Raw genomic sequence first — 13640 nt, 5'->3', positions numbered from 1 at the left:
CAGTCAAAGCTCTCCTTGGCAGCGCTTGAGCCTAGTGCTGAGGCCTGGTGGCAGCTGAGGCCGCAGCTCAGTCGCCCTGCGTGCCGCTGCGAGTGGTGGTCTGCTATGCTTCTGCAGCGTTTGAAAACGCTCCCACTGTCTGTGGAATGCAGCACTAGGCGTGTTGGATGAGGGGCCTCCCAAAAGGCAGAGGAGGGAAGCGGGTGGGGAACACAGGGAGAAAGAGAGACAGAGGAGGGGGGGGGGACCTTTGAACAGTGCCGTCAGGAAGTTATGACTCAATGTTCAGTTGGCGCAGTAAAACAGAGAGCAAGAGCATGGAAATAGAGGAGAGATGAAAGATGGAGAAGAAGAGAGGTAGGGACGGAAGATAATGGTACAGAATGTAAGGTGGGGCCCGAAGAGATAAGATTGTAAGAGAGCAGTGAAGGGTTTTTGAGGTCAATGGCAGGGGTTTTCCCCAGGTTTGAATTTTCTGTGATCATACTGTGCGCCATATAAAAAAACACCGGTGAAACGAAACTTATAGTGAAAGTTTCGAACCTCACTTTTCTCATCCTCATATAACCATCTGACATTGTGACGCTTTTGGCCGCTTACCAAAAGTTTTGTTCTGTTGGAGCCTGTAGACAACTCACTTTCCCACTGGCTGATTAAGTTTCTGTAGTAAGTCGATTTGTCTCTCACTCTCATTCCTCTCACATAATTATTTTTTGGAGAGTTAACATTTTTGAGCTCATAATCTGTGACGGAACCTAAATCTTGGCTGTTTGACAGACTCTTCCCTGGCTCATTGTCGGACTGGCCATGGATACTACTGGTACAAATCCCTGTGGGCCCCTGCATCGGTGGATCATAAAAAAAAGAAGTTTTTACTGGCCCGCTCAGTCTCCTTACCAGCCATCTCTGTGCGCCTGTCAAAGGGGGTGTGCAAACGAGCGTGCCGCATGCTTGTTTTCATTGATCATGAATTTATTTCCTCTGTGCCGGCAGAACATGTTGCACCAGCCTCCTGCTCCTGATGCAACTACACCCTTTTGTTGCAGTAAGCATTATTTGTAAACTTGTTATGTTGCTTGTTAGTATTTTGTAAATCCATCTTTACTAAGTTAATCAGCCTTCGAAGTCCGCAAGGGTGAATCAGGAGTAACTGGACTTGGTTGTAGTTTCTTCAAGACGTTTCACCCTGTCATCCAAGAGGATTCTTCAGTTCCAACTAAGTAGTCAGAACTAAAGCATCTGAATCAGGAGCAACTGAAGACTCAGTTTACCCTCCATTCCAATATAAAATCTTTTGTAATTGTCTAGTCCTGACATATAAGCCAACCCCCACTTTTTTAAACCTAAGTTTCAGGTTTCATGTGTTATTTATGGTGAATGCAATATCCTTGGTAGTGGTGGTAGAGACCTCAGCATAGTTTTGTCAATTAGGTTTAGGTGCTAAAAAATCCTTTGGCGTCGTGTCTCAGTGTTATAATGTCGGGAAATCCCTGGCCAATGGAGTTGGTGAGCGACTGGGGAATTGTGGGATCTCTTGCAGTGACAGCTGAGGAAAACCAGATTGTGGCCAACATTGCTCATCATTTATCTCGGGTTCAGAAACAAGGCACCTCGTCTAACAGAGTTTTACTCTGAAAGGTGGTTTTCTGTCACAAAGTTGCAAATTTTTAAAACCCAACATTTTACGGGGCTGTGATTCACTATAGGTCAGGTCGCCTGTGGAAGGTGAAAGGAAAGGTGGGGGTGGAAGTTCCAGGATGTCCCCTCTTAAGCGTAACAGTGAGGTGGACATGAGCCCCGGGCGCCTATGAAAGGAAAGGAGTCATGTGGAGATGCTGGAGCCTTTGTTTCCAAGGAAGTACCTCAACCATTACATATCCCGTTCTGTACTCCCACACACACATGTTCATGCAAATTGGCACATACACACAGAGTGGGACAAATGTATCAGAGTGCATTCATTGTAATCAGCACAATGTTCTGCACGTACACAAGGCCAGTAAGATATGGATGCATACTTTGTTGATAACATTATCTGGTTAAAAATACTCCTATAGACAGTCACACCCTTGCTTGCAGTGTACAGTGTCAGCGGTGAGTGGAAATCATCTGCGTGTAAGTGAAGATGTAGAGTAATGGTCCAATGTGCATTAGTCCTTGGCGCATTGGAACCTCTCACACTAATCAGTCAGATGCTTAATCTCGGTGGGCACACTGTCACCGGATCACAGAGGATGATTGATAACGGTGTTAATCACCAGATTACCCAGAGCAGTACGGTATGATCCACAGTGTGGTTTTTGTCTATCAACACGTGTGTGTTTATGTGTGTGTGTAAGAGTATAGCTTGCTGCCCACTGTAGCTGCGATGCCATCCTCATTCGTCAAGTGAGTGTAGTAAGGGCAAAGCATTACTCCCTTGGCCAACTGGAAAACCTGATCATCGTTGCCTTAAGCACTTTATTATCTGAAACACTTGCGTTCCAGGAGACATTCTCTTGATTGAGTGTCCTCTTCATGACAAGCTCAGGGAAGTATATTCATTCCATGTTCAGATTTGATTTCAGTCTGCTCATGTGGCTTTTGTTTGGCTTTTATATTCAACATGATCTGCCCCGAGAGTACATTCAGTTAAATCGGAAAGGATGTGCAACATTTTGTCATCCCGGGGAAGTGAAAAAGCAGAGTGACAGTGTCGTGAAAGGCCTGGCTCTCAGAAGTACGTCAGACGCATGGAAAAGTGAAGAGGCTAAAAGCTCTGGCAGATCCTCGACGTCAGGCAATCCAATGAAACCACAGCAAAAGGCTGTTGATTTAGGTTGGGCTAAATGGAGTGAGCTTCTTTATGTTGCAGCCCGGGGAATGCCTCAGATCACGGCATGAGGTTTGGGCTCTGATATGATGTGGTTTGGTCAGGGATGGCGGGGGCGAGTTTGGGGCCAGGGCTGAGGAGAATGCTTCTGTCACTGCTGAAATTTGTAAACTAATTGACCACCCATACACAGCATTCCTGTTCCACTGGCTTTTCTCTCGAGGCCGACAAACAAACCCAGAACTCAAGAACACCTCCACTAGACCAGGCCATCTGACTGTAGTGTGATTAATTACATTTTCCCTTTTCCTCTCTCTCTCTCTCTCTCTCCCTCCGTCGACCTGAGTCTCTCGCTCTCCTGAGCCTGGTGCGTTGGTCTGTGTTGTTCACCTCCCTTGGTACCCTAAGTTAAACATCCTTGTAATGTCGGACCAGCTAGAAGGAAATCCACTGTGTTTACCCTTTCTGCTGCCTTTCCTTCTTTCCATAGTGATTCATTATTAGTAAGTCTACAGGCTTCTTTTTTCTCTCTCGTTCAGCCTTTTCAACTTCAAAAATTTCAAAACATTTTTGGGTTTGGTTATATTTAGAGCTGCAACAGTTAATCGATTAATCGATTACTAATCGATTACTGAAGTAATCTCCAACTATTTTTAATAATCGATTTAAATGGTTAAAGTATTTTTTTATGAGAAAAAGTAGTCAATATTCTATGATTTCAGCTTCTTAACTGTGAATATTTTCTGGTTTCCTAGCTCCTCTATTACAGTGAACTAAATATCTTTGGTGTGAGGACAAAACAAAACATCATATTGTGGTTTAGGAAACTCAGGACAAAACAAAACATCATATTGTGGTTTAGGAAACTCGATCAACATTTTTTCACCATTTTATCGACCAAACAACCAATCATTTGATTGAGAGAAAAATCGACAGATTAATCAATTATGAAAATAATCATTACTTTCAGCCCTAGTCAGATTACTCCCAAAGGACTGGTTGTGTTAGCACATAGCAGCAGCTAGGATACCGAGTGTAATCAGTATTCGTCAATGTATAAGGTAATGTGCAAATCAGATGTTTTGCTTGTTTATTTGCAGGTTAGTGTTGTATTGTTGTTGTTGTTGTTGCAGTTAGTTTTGCAGGTATGTATTGGTTTGGGCTCAGCTTTTTGGCTGGCATTTCAGTTGTTGCTGTTGAGAGACTGAGCTGTTCCTGTCATTTCATCTAAAGCAAATATTGACTACAGAGGTTTGGCCATTCCTTGGGTCTCCTCAGGGAAAGACCACAGGACAGGTACTGCACTCCTGCCTTTCTTTTTTATTTCCTCACTCTCTTTAACCAAGCGCCCGTCTCCTATTTTACTACCTCAGCCAAAGGCACATAGTGATCACATTCCCCTTGGCTGTAGTGACATTCAAAGAAATGGTTTGGTATTTTGAGAAATAAGCTCATCTACTTTTGTTTCTGAGAGATACATGAGAATTTACACCGCCCTTATATCTGAGAGAAGAATGTAAGCTCAGCTTAGCATTAAGACTTCAAATGGGGGAAACAAACTGACCAAAGTAAACAGAATTCACCCACACATGGCTATTAAAGCTTTCTCATGAAAACATCGTAACTTGTTTGTTTAGTCTGTACAAAAAGTGGTGTAAAAACATAAGCACAACTGTCAGTGGATATTAGCACACTGCATATTGGAACTATTGGCATAAATGTCAACTGATAAATGGGTTAGATAAATGACAAGTAATTGAAGTGAAATGCCAAAAAATTGTTTCATTGTTTTTTCAGTGTTCTATCGTTTGTTTAAGAGTCGTGACAAGTTTATTTTTTAACTGTAAAATGTCCTGCCTGTGCAATTCTTGGTCAGAATCGAAAAACCATATCTCTATTTGGCTCAAAAATTCTCAATTTGTGGGATTTCTAAATCGTGGATTCATGAGGGTTTGGGCTATTCCTTGGCCAGGAGCAACAACTTCATAATTGTGGTGTCAAATTTAATGGACAGACAATATCATTTTTGACAGAAAGCAAATTAGCTTATTTTCCAAAATGTTAAAAGGTTCCTTTAAAAACTATTTCAAAGATTGTGAAACTCAAGCTCCAGCAGAGGTAACTGTCGTCCACTTCCATGGCACCTAAATGATACTCAAGTGTTATAACTTGAGTATCATTTCATTCCCCTGTGAGGCCCCATGTAAAGAGATGATGTCAGCCGTCAGCTGTGAGGATGGCAGCCTAATGGAGGTCTAAGGCAGAGTAGTCCCACTGGTTGGAGGAATGTGTGAACACAGTGACAAAACCGTTTATTTTCAGGCACTTCCACAGTGAGATCTAGCACCCGCAGCCAAAGTGCAACCCCAGGGAAGACACAGCTGCGTGCGAATGTTGTAGCTCCAGCCGCACTCACTTTGTTCGTCCGACATGAGCCCTGATCTCTAGGAACACCACCCATCTTGTCAGATATTCTTAGTGCACAAACTGAGACATTCCAGACATGCAAACTGCCAGTGACAAGTGATCGCCCTTTGGGTTTTTAGCTTTTGCGTGCTGTGGCCTTCTTGGCACATGTGAAGAGGGTTTAGGGCTGAGAGGTTGCCCCTCATTCCTGCTTCAGTAACTGGAGCAGCACCGCTGAATGGATACAAGTCCTGGTGTGGATTGTTGTGTTAGAGAGAGCCTCCAGGGTGGGGCTATGATTTAATATTGACATTTTTCACCACGGGACAGCCTGCACTGACGGGACCATGGGGACTCTGTGTCATATAGTGGACTGTTGACTGGATGAAAGCAAACTAAATAATTCAGATCCTATGGTACAGCACAAAACAAAGTTGGTTTCATTTTAGTTTCAAGCCATAACCCTTTGAGAAGAGAGGAGTGAAAATAACATCTACTACTGCCAGATTAGTCACTGCATATTAGGGGGTGATGTTGGTTTTGATTGGACTCCAACTTTAGTCCAATTTCGCCTGTGGTTGCATGATATGTCCTTTTTCAATTCACAACTGGAGTCTCGAGGTGCTCTACATGTTTTAAAAGAAGGCCACTGATTTCTCCATTTCATTAAACAGGCCTTGCAGTATGCCATAGCTGATGTCATTCATCAGTATCCTGTCATTTTCCAGCCCAAGCACTGTTCCACATGCCCTTCTCCAAAGTCCATCTAGTCAAACCCTGACATGATTGATTCTTTCACACTTCATTTGTTGTATTCATCAAAATTTCACCGAATCATGAAACTTGGGCTGACTACTGTCCAAAGTAATCTAACCGCAGCAAAAGAAACGCTCGGCCCTCTTGGGACATGGATTTCCCCAGTGAACTGAAGACATTTGGTAATGCAAAGACAACAAATCTGCTCCTTTGAACATGTTCTGCCCCTAATGCCATTCTATGTTTTCCCTGTAAAGTTTAAGTATGAGGTAATTGTGTCACTCAAAATGTTAAAAGATTCTCATTATAAGTCTTACTTTGGCACCTGGACGGAAAGAAAATGTAGGCCTGTGTACACAGTTTTTTAGACTTCTACATTTTCTCTCCATAGCCTTGGATTAGGTTTCTTGATTGCAGTTGAAGTCCCAGGCAGTGAAGCCCCCCCCTCCTGCTTTTGCTACACTCTGGTGCAAATGGAGATTACTGCCAGAAAAAGACGGCGGCAGATTTAGCAAGAATGCCTCCAAGATCTTAACTACTCCTGCGTGTGTGCGTGGAAGCTTGCACATGTTCCTCTCTGCATTTGTGTGCTTGTGTTTGAAGTGCTGTTAGTACTGAGATTGTAATCACAAGTGTCATGAATGACCAGCTGTGGCGTGTCTGAGACATTGCCTGATTAAAATCCAGACATACACCTACGAAAGAAAGGGAGTGGATTCTGATTTGCTTAAGTCCTCAACGTCCTTTTTATGCTGCAGCATCTAACGCAATATATTTAAAGAGGTTTTCACATAAATAATGATTTCAGGTTGTTTTCATTGTCATAGGTACTGACATACTATATTTGGTGTACACTGTTGGTTGCAACAGGAAAAGTTGATTGATTATGGCTCCTATGTACTTCATAAGCGTTTATGAATCTTTTTCCCCATAGCTACTCTGCATGGAAGTAGTCCTCTACGTGTGCGGGTTACATTGTGGGACCAGGGAGGAAGTGTTGTGGAGGGGCGATGAGGGCGTTGCTGGGCAACAGGGTAGGCAACTTGACGTAATGAGCGTGAGGCTCAGGAGCTGTCTGCTCAGTGTTCCAGGTCCTGACAAGAACAGACAGGCTGGCCTTGGACGGCCTGCATGGAGCTGCCACCACGGCCACCTGCTCACAGCAATCATCACCAGTGCTCCGGCCAGCCACCGATACAGCATACAGACCCAATTAAGAGCTCTGCATGTCCCCCTCCAGCCAGCCATCACTAACACTCCTGCAAGTCTGACAAGGCTGCCTTTTTTCCCTCTAGCCAATCTCTAATTAACAACATTGGTAGTGGTGAGGCCGGGCTGTGCAGAACTGCTGAAAAGGCATGGGACACAGCTAGGGTAATCAGCTTAAATACAGGTTTATTTCCTGCCCCCAATGCCTTGTTACTTCCAGCAGAGATTGCATTCTTTTATCTGTTTATCTCCAATTTCCTCTGACTTGTAACGTGTCTCTTGGACACACTGTCACCTCCATTTGAAGCCAGATTGGCTGCTCCTGGGAGATGGTTTGAGAGCAGTGATCAGAGTTGGTCTTGGCAAGGCACAGCTCTCAACAATATCTCCGTCTGTTCCATTACTGCTCGACCGTTTCCTCTTCCCTCACTCCCACCTCACCAAAGGCCTCTGATCTTAATAGCAGAAACACGTCTTAATATTGAAAGGATCAAAGATTCTCACATTGACATATACCTTTTAATCATTTATAGTTTAATAATTTATAGTTGTGTAAATAAAGTATCCTGTTAAAGGTAAAGATCAATCAAATCCTTTTTTTACCCTGTAACTGGGCAACACCAGATTATAATTTTTTTTAGATGGAAAAAAAAAGCAGGGAGAAAATTAAATTGTGAAATGACCTCATTACCAGAGCAGGATTAAGAGAGTTGTATGTTCCAGCCAAGAGCAGAGGAGGTGGAGGAATTTCCTTTCACTGGGGAGGTGTTATTGTTGGAGCCCTGTGCTGAGTCGCTGGATGAAATATCCTCTTTCCCAGTTTGGGATTGACTCTTAATACAGGAGCGCCACTCTTGATTACTGGGAATTATGCCAAATCATCTTGAGATTCAAACAATAAGACCGACTGACACATGTCTCTAATGTCTTCTCTGGCTTTTAATGAGAGAAAATTTACTCTCTTAAGGATTTCCGGTGGTCCAGAGATTTCTGCTCTTGAACTTGGATGTCACAATTAATTAGATTTGTTGACAATGATAAGGTGTTGTACTCTACATGACTCCTTGTGTATTTAATAAAGCTTTTTGGCCAACATTAAAAGAACAGACTGACTTTGTTTTCTGGGTTTTTCCTGTTCCCTTCCCAGAATGGAGATTGATGGTATTCTGTAGGGAGGACAAAGTACAAACTGTATTTTTGTTTTGTTTGTCATGACGAGCTTAAAACATGTACATGTAATGAGAACTTGCAGGCAACCTTCTCAATAAATATGTTATTATTCTATGACAGGATAGTTTGGTCAGATTGCAGAAATATATGATATATTATAACACTGTTGCTTTGAAAAGCAATTTTTCTTTCTCTCTTTCCCATTGTTTAACTTCTCTTTAAGCTAATACAGCAAATGAGTGTAAATGTGAGTGTGACTTTCCGTGATGAAATTATGACTATCGAGTTCTTCGTGCTGGGATAGGCTTCAACCCCCTTAATCCTGAACATTTTAAACAGTTTGGGCAATGGATGGATGGATAGCTGAGCTCAGGGGGCTGAGCAGCAGAGGGTGCTGTTTATCAGGTGGGCTGAACCAAATGCAGCATGTTTGTAAATCATGACGGCAACAATAGCAAATATGCTGATGTTTAAACGATGAAAAGATTTTATTTCTTTTCAGAATGTTTTAATATTTCTTTTCACTTTGTAAATACAGTGATTAAAGCAGTCGGGATGCAACTGTCTTCGTGCTGGTGTGTCAGACGTTCAGTTTGAGGGTGTGATGGGTGATGTATTACTTTGAGCTGGGTAAACGCATGACGGCTTCGGTGTTAGCTGACGGGCCTCAGGTGCCTAAATCAGAGGAAACCACTTGAGCAGCACCTGGAAACGGCTCTCGGATGAGACGCCATGCAAACACACATTTTCCTGTTCCACTGAAACGCAGGCAGGCAGCCTGCAGGATTCACTCCATTATTCATCTTTCCATCTCCCATTTTCACAGTGTTTTCACTGATTGGAGTTTCCATTTCTAAACGTCGATTTGGGGCTAGACCTTGGGTAGCGTTTTTTGTTTATGCTGTGATATTATGAGTCGACAGATATAATCAGGTAACTTAACGGGTTGCTTTACCTTTGCCATGTTACTTATGCAAGACATTTGTTACTTTCAGTGAGCACATTGAGCTCCTTTCTTTGCCAACCATGGATGGAAATTTGTTTGCTGCCCAACACCCAATCTGTTCCTGTACTGGCAGTGGTTTCAGTGCAGGAGGTTCAACAAATACCTAATTGGGGAGAATTGGGTGTGGGGCTGAAGGGGAGCAGTGTAACACCAAGCCTCACTCTTTACCTGCATTAGGTCATCGACTGAAAAAGAGTAGTGCTTCAGTCACAGCCTCCATCCCCCCCCTTTGCTCTGGTAGCCCCTCCATGACTGATTGTCCTTGGAGTGCACTTTTTTTTCTTTCTGTCGTGAACAATGAATTTGTAGTACCCAGTCCTCCAGCCAGGCTGTGGGGAAAGGAGGAGGAGGAGGAGAGTGGGGTGAAATGATGAAGGGGGGCTGTCGTTTCTTCGCCTGCCCCGGGACTGGCAGTGTCTGCTCTGGTGAGCTGGTCTCCAGGGCCCTCCTCTCACTTGGCCCCTCAATATCCCCCATTCTCTCTGTGGGGCCAGCGCTGCTCTGGATAAAATTTCAGCAGGGGTATGTGGGAATGGTTCATGGAGTTTAGCACCTTCTTTAACATAGGCAAAATAAATGGCTTCTCCTAATGCTCTAATTGGTGGCAGTTTGATGATCGGGTATCACCGGCCTTCGGGGCTGAAGCACCTCGTTGTTTTGCTACAGCTAGGTGAAAGAGCCAGTCTGTACCTGTTGCTTCTAAGTTTTTTTTCTTTTTTCTAGTAAGGAGGGAAAAATGCTTGGTAGCATGTGGTCTGTCGGTTCCTCTGAACTGTCTTTTTTTTCCACGAAGTCAAAGTAAAGCATTTGACATTTTAAGTTAAGCCTTGCTACTGATCTCTCCTCCTCAAAATCCCTGCCCCCTGGCTGGGATCTGCGTGTGAATTGTGAATCAAATGAGTGGCTTAAAAATGGTTCAGCCTCTCTCTCACTCACACCCTCTCCCACTCACTCACTCTTTGTCTCTCTCTTCGTGGTAGGTGACTAGGTGGCTGTCTAGGCTCCTCCAGTCTGTCCATGTGTTAAAGATTTTGAGAGCAAAAAGAACCAGGGGTGGTTAGAAGCACCTATAATCTACAGCCTAACTTTTCTAAAACTCCCAAAAGTCTCAAATCAGAGTCAGACCCCTGCTCTTCCACTTCACCAACAGCAAGGCTCACGCTGACTGACTCGATGTGCGTAGTCTCCTGAGAGACTGCAAATGCATCCATCTCTCTGCAAACAGCTGAACTCACTGAGTGAGCTGTCAGGCAGTTTTTGGCATCACTGAATTGCACAGTTTGTTGCACAAAATAATACTTTGATTTAGCTAACAAGTTTTGAGGAAGACATTTTTTCCCATCATGCCAAACTTTTTCACCTGTGCCAGAATGGGCTTTTTACACTTCCTCATACATATAAAACGTAGAAATTATACTGAGTCTATGCCCAACACAGGCTGATGTAGGTTTGTGGATAGAAACAACTGTTTACTAATTATCTATGGAGCAGGACCAGATGTGTACTGTACATGTTTATATCGTAAAAAAAAGTTGTCTGCTTCAGGGAGAGTTAAAGAGTGTTTCTTTTAAATCCAAAATGCAGACTGAGCAGTTCATTTTGTCTCCCCACAAACATTTCATTTTTTTTGTTGTGTAAGGGGGTCACAAACCACATTGTTTTGTTGCTAAACCCAAAGAATGTTCTTAGGATGCTGTTTTCTCTTCTGGAGTTTGGGCAGTGTGAGCTAAAACCCTTATATGTGAAGTGAAGGACAGCAGTGCAGCGGTGTCAGTTTGTTGTTGTACTGTATGTCTCATGCTTGCAGCATGGCACTTTCCGTCACTTTCCCAGGTTAGCCCCTGTGTAAGGCTTTAGGCTGGCTCACTGTTTACAATACCTCCCATTCAGCCTGCTGCTCCTCAATGAAATTTCTATTTATAGAGGCCACTGGCGTGCGGAGAGTCATCTGCTTGTTCTGAATGAGGTCTGGTGGTTTTGACAAGGTTAGCTGGATTAAAACATTGGAGGAGGGGTCTGAAGGACAGGTCACAGTGGCTCATTGGGGTGAGAAGGCCACCACGAGAAGACTGGCTGCCTTTATTGTATGTGATGGTCAATGTCAGTACACTATTTAGTTAAATGCTGGACATGTGATGAAGCTGAGTTAGCCAAACATTTACTCAAAACCCAAACTCCAGTTTTGTCCCTTTAATGCGGTGTTCGTGTCTGCCCTTCACCCACCCTGACACCAAGTATGCATAGATTTCTGTTCTTATGACGGGAAGTCAATATAAAGTAGGACCTGTAATAACCAGTCAGTAGTGTCATGCACATTGAAGTAATAATTTTGACAACACTGCCCTATAGATGGCCCTTTGGCCCCACCCACTCACTCAGCCAATGGCTCACAGAGAATGAGGCATTTTCCAATCAGAGGCCAGCTTTTGTTAAAGTAAGATGCTTCATTGCCTGGAAAATATTTTTCACAGAATACAAACGGTTGACGACGGAAAATATTTTTCACAGAATGCAAGGTTGACGACGGATGCACTTAATGTCTTTCAGTTTTCTTAGAATAGCATCATTGTGCCCCATGGCCTTTTGGCTAATATTGCTGGTGTTTTGAGGAAATGTTTTCTTCAGAATGAGAGAAAATATGGCAATTTTTTTTAATCCTCTCAGTCTTTTCCCCTTCTGTGTCTTTGTTATGATTCCACGGCGCGTGATGGCGTTTCCCACACAGCGGTGCTGCAGCCAACTTGCCCTGCTCCATTGTGCTGCTGGCCTCTCTTTGAACCTGTACAGCTATAAACATGGCTAAGTGCTCTCCATCAGGAGCAGGCTTGAAGGAGGACAATACTGTGACAGGAATTTGCAGTACACCGTCCCCTGCCACGCACTGGAGCAAAAGGGAGAGGGAGACAAGAGGCTGGATGAGGTACTTGAACACAGCTCAGTTACTAAACCCTCTGACCCTTGCAACAGTTCTACCAGAGATGTCTGTCAGATTCTGGGAAACACGCACACGAACGCATCACGATCGTCATCATCTGCCTCCCCTCCAACCTCAGGCTATTCTCACCTCCAAGCGGAGTTCAAACCAAACGTAAACAAAGAACTGATCTTTCTCTCTCTTTTAATATCGAAATGGAGCCTCTTGCTGATCTCTGTAAGCTGCTGATTTGGCTTCAAAGATCTGGCCAGCTATCTCCCCAGTATCTGCCAGAAAACACTGTCACTGTGTGGTCAGGATAAGCTGTGTTGGGATGAAGTGCAAATGAATGCCAGTGTGGTCGTGTTTGGACAATTTAGCAAGGCTGCGGAGTAAAAACCCTCAAAGTCATCTAAACACATGGATTCCTAAACTTTCCAGTCTCTCACAGTCTTGACTGAGTGGCTACATGATAGACAATCTCTGAGGCGACTTAAGAGGGATACTACTCCTGAGTAGTGGACAGATTTGAGCAGTTCATGTCTCACAAATCAGTATTTTTTTCCCCCACTCTTTAAACACCTTAAGTGTTACTTTCTCTTTTGATATGCTGTGTGCCCTGTTTGTCTCCCACATATGTATTTTTGATGTATCCCCGCTCTCAGCTCCTCCTCTGCAGCCACAGCTCCCCAGAGCAGAACCCCTGCCACCCACACAGCTTCGATACCATCTTGTGTATAAACACAAGCAGAAGGGGTCCCTCCAAGGCACACACACACACTTTATAAGCAAATACAATCATTGGAAGATATTATAGCGTAATTACTTTTTCTGCATTATTTAGAAACCTTGCTTATTGTATATCAGTACTTGAACACTTTGACCTAAATAATGTTGATATTGATGATACAAATGCACATTCTGGCCATAACAGGAACAATTCTGGGTTGAGACCCTCCAAGTCAGAGAAGGGTTTACTCGGATCAGAAACAGTTTCATTCAAGACTTCAATTAAGGCCTCCGCAACCCTGACTCATTTTCCACTCTCTAATTTTTCTAATGGCTGGGACAGGAGGCTGGGAGCAGCACAGCCAACTCTGCACTGCTCATTAGCTCCAGCACTGCCGCCCGCGCTGCATTTAACTTAATAATGAGGCCAAATTAACAGCAGCCCTGGCCTTGCTCCAGGTGCATTGTGGGTGAGACTAAGGGTTTGGAGGATGGGAGGGGGAGTACCTGGCCAGCTGAGTGGGTTTAGACAAAGCAAGGCTGTAATGACTGGAAACACAACATCTTAGAACCGCCTCCTCGGTCTCTAAATGCCTTTCTACTCCCAGACATTCACTCCACCCAACGTCGTCCACTCG

At 43.8% G+C, this 13640-nt stretch overlaps 1 long non-coding RNA gene across 1 annotated transcript in view; it reads left to right on the top strand.

Moving 5' to 3' along the window:
* Window positions 1–13640, top strand: part of LOC118314936 — a 46556-nt gene that overhangs the window by 2760 nt on the left and 30156 nt on the right. The gene's annotated exons all lie outside the window — the stretch shown is intronic.

This window comes from Scophthalmus maximus, chromosome 7, assembly GCF_022379125.1.
Source record: "Scophthalmus maximus strain ysfricsl-2021 chromosome 7, ASM2237912v1, whole genome shotgun sequence".
NCBI classification, from domain to species: Eukaryota; Metazoa; Chordata; class Actinopteri; order Pleuronectiformes; family Scophthalmidae; genus Scophthalmus; species Scophthalmus maximus.
This window is presented reverse-complemented; position numbering and strand designations above follow the sequence as displayed.